The 2,806-nt window shown below is 49.2% G+C and overlaps 1 pseudogene; it reads left to right on the top strand.

Moving 5' to 3' along the window:
- Positions 1–2,515: 2,515 nt before the first annotated feature.
- The window catches only part of LOC100941578, a 1,907-nt pseudogene continuing 1,616 nt past the window's right edge, over positions 2,516–2,806 (top strand).

Raw genomic sequence — 2,806 nt, 5'->3', positions numbered from 1 at the left:
CCCTGGGTAGAGTGCTGTGGCATCACAGCTCATAGCAACCTCCAACTCCTGGGCTTAAGCGAGTCTCCTGCCTCAGCCTCCCAAGTAGCTGGGATCACAGGCTCCCGCCACAACGCCCCACTAGTTTTTGGTTGTAGTTCATTATTGTTTGGCAGGCCCAGGCTAAATTCAAACCTGCCAGCCCAGTAGAGATGGATCTTTTGTAGGCTGTAAGTAAATTTTGTTAAGCACCTGTTGCCATATAAAGTCCTGATGAAAAGTTGTTATGAAAGTCACACATTTTATAAACCAATTCATTTTATAGGTTAAAAAAGATGAACTTTTCAAAGTTGAATATGTAAAAGATGTCATGATGAGGACATTTTAAAGTTGGTTCCTGTTGTGGGTAGAATTGTGTGTCCCTTCCTGCAAAAGTAGGTCCTAGTGCCTGTGAATGTGATTTTATTTGGAAATAGGGTCTTTGCAGATGAAATCAAGTTAAAATGAGGCCACACTGGATTATGGTAGGTCCCTGATCCCATCCCATCTGGTGTCCTTATGAGAAGGGGGAAACAGACAAAGGTAAATGAGAGACCACCAGGGAACAGGGGGGAGACTGGGGGAGACAGAGGAGGGTAAAGGAAGGGAGAGACCACCAGGGAACAGAGGAGAGACTGGGGGAGACAGAGGAAGGGACAGGAAGGGAGAGACCACCAGGGAACAGAGGGGAGACTGGGGGAGACAGACGGAGATAAAGGAAGGATGAACACCATCAGGCAACGGGGCGAGACTGCAGAGTTAGCAGTCTCATCAACAGCAAGAACAACAAAAGCAACAACAACAAAAATAGCTGGGCGTTGTAGGGGGCACCTGTAGTCCCAGCTACTGGGTAGGCTGAAGCAAGAGAATCACCTAAACCCAGGAGTTGGAGGTTGCTGTGAGCTGTGTGACAATGCCACTGCCCTCTACCGAGGGCGACAAAGTGAGACTTTATCTCTACAAAAAATAAAATAAAATAAAAATTAAGGTGCTGCAATTCAACAGACAACTTAAGTCTCAACTGCAGCGCCAGCATTAGATGAGGAAGGATGACCAGGTGGACAAAATAGACACAATTTTTCCATCATACAAATTAGAAGAGCATTAATCAAACAATGAGAACAAAATACAGTGATTATTTTGAAATGGAAAGCACGTGATAGGATAAACCACAGAGGGACCCACCTCAGCTTACACAGGGTGGCATATTAACTGAGCCAGGTAATGGCGAGAGTGTCTCAGCCATCTGGCCAGCTGTGAGAAGGCCTGATGTCCATCATAAGGACTGAAGTAAGTTAAATGTATGGCTGGACAGGGAGAGAAGGGCAAAAGCGGAGCTGGAGAGTCCAGAGCAGGAGCCAGGTTTGAGATGGGTCCGGGAGCTGGGGGAAGTATTTTGTCCTAAGGGTAATGTCAAGCTCTGGAGATTTTTCAGCCAAGAAGGGACGTTTAGATTTGCACTTGGAGATAATTTCTCTGGCTGCCATGGTAAGAATGGTTTATAGGAAAGAAGGCTGGGGTGAGAGAAGCCACTGGGAAGCTCTGTGGAACCACTATGGCAGGAATGGGGTGGGAGAAACGGCACGTGTCAGAGCATTTGGAGCGAGAGCAGCTACACCTGGGTGATCGTTTGGACGTGTCTGAGGGGCAACCCTTCTGTTTCTAGCTAGCGTCAGGGTCAGCATGTCCACTCTGTCCCAGTTTTGTAAATGTAGTTTTACCTATATTTACATTTATATTTATATTCTTTTACCTGTGGTCTGTGGCTCCTTTTGCCACAGATTCCAGTAGTTGCAGCAGAGACTGTATGTCCCTCGAAGCCTAAAGTATTTACTATTTGCCCTTTACAGAAAATCCATCCAGGATAGATGGATCATGACCTACATCTATTGAAGGATTAAGACACATGGGAGGGGGGCGGCTGCAGCCAGGCCTGGGCTGAGGGGGGTGGCCGGTGGGGGGCCTGAAGTGGTGGTGAAGGGAACAGTAGTGGACACGGGGCCGTGTCTTTCCGTGGTTGCCTGCGGGGGACAGTCCTGCCGCTTGTGATTGGGGGGTGCTGTTTTTCCTCCTCTCCAGTGAGTGTAGCCGTGAGGTGTTTGGCCCAATCTGCCACCACTGCCACACTGAGCTTTTTGCTTTTGTTATGTCTTGAGCCCCCTCTCAGGTGTCCCCTAGAGCGTCCCCCCATGCTCACTGTCTGGACCCTGGCCCCCTGTGGCTGCCCCTGCTTGCACCTGGGTTGCGTCTCCTCCTCTTTGTGCCTTTGCTGCTGTCCCTGTTGGACAAAGGGACAGGGAAGTGAAGCAGGTCACCCCCACCTCTGAGAGGGGGAAGGAACATGTTTTCAAAACCACAACTCAATCCCAATTGTTGGAATGAGCTAGAAACAACAGGGTGCTGAGAAGTTTGCTGTCTCTACCTAGGCGAGAGCATTGAAATTCTCTCAGCTGTTGGAAGAGAGTGATAATGTGCCCGGGTCAGGCCGGCTGAGGGTATGAAGTGGCTGGGAGAATCCCAGAACATGGTGGTCAATGGCAGGAGAAATAGAGGCAAGTTGTCCAGTGACCATCAGCAAAATCAGTCAAAATCACAGCACACGGGGAAGGACACCCTGAAGGCTGGGAGAGATGTGGTCAAGGCCAGGCCAGGCATGGAGTCTCATGCCTTGTAATCCTAGCACTCTGGGAGGCCAAGGCAGGAGGATCACCTGAGCTCAGGAGTTCAAGACCAGCCTGAGCAAAAAGGAGACATTCTATTAAAAATAGAAAAAACTGGCTTGGCGCCT

Source organism: Otolemur garnettii, unplaced genomic scaffold (assembly GCF_000181295.1).
Source record: "Otolemur garnettii isolate 467f Iridium unplaced genomic scaffold, OtoGar3 scaffold00057, whole genome shotgun sequence".
Taxonomy (NCBI): Eukaryota; Metazoa; Chordata; class Mammalia; order Primates; family Galagidae; genus Otolemur; species Otolemur garnettii.
Note: the sequence above shows the minus strand (reverse complement) of the source record. Positions and strands in the feature narration are given on the sequence as shown.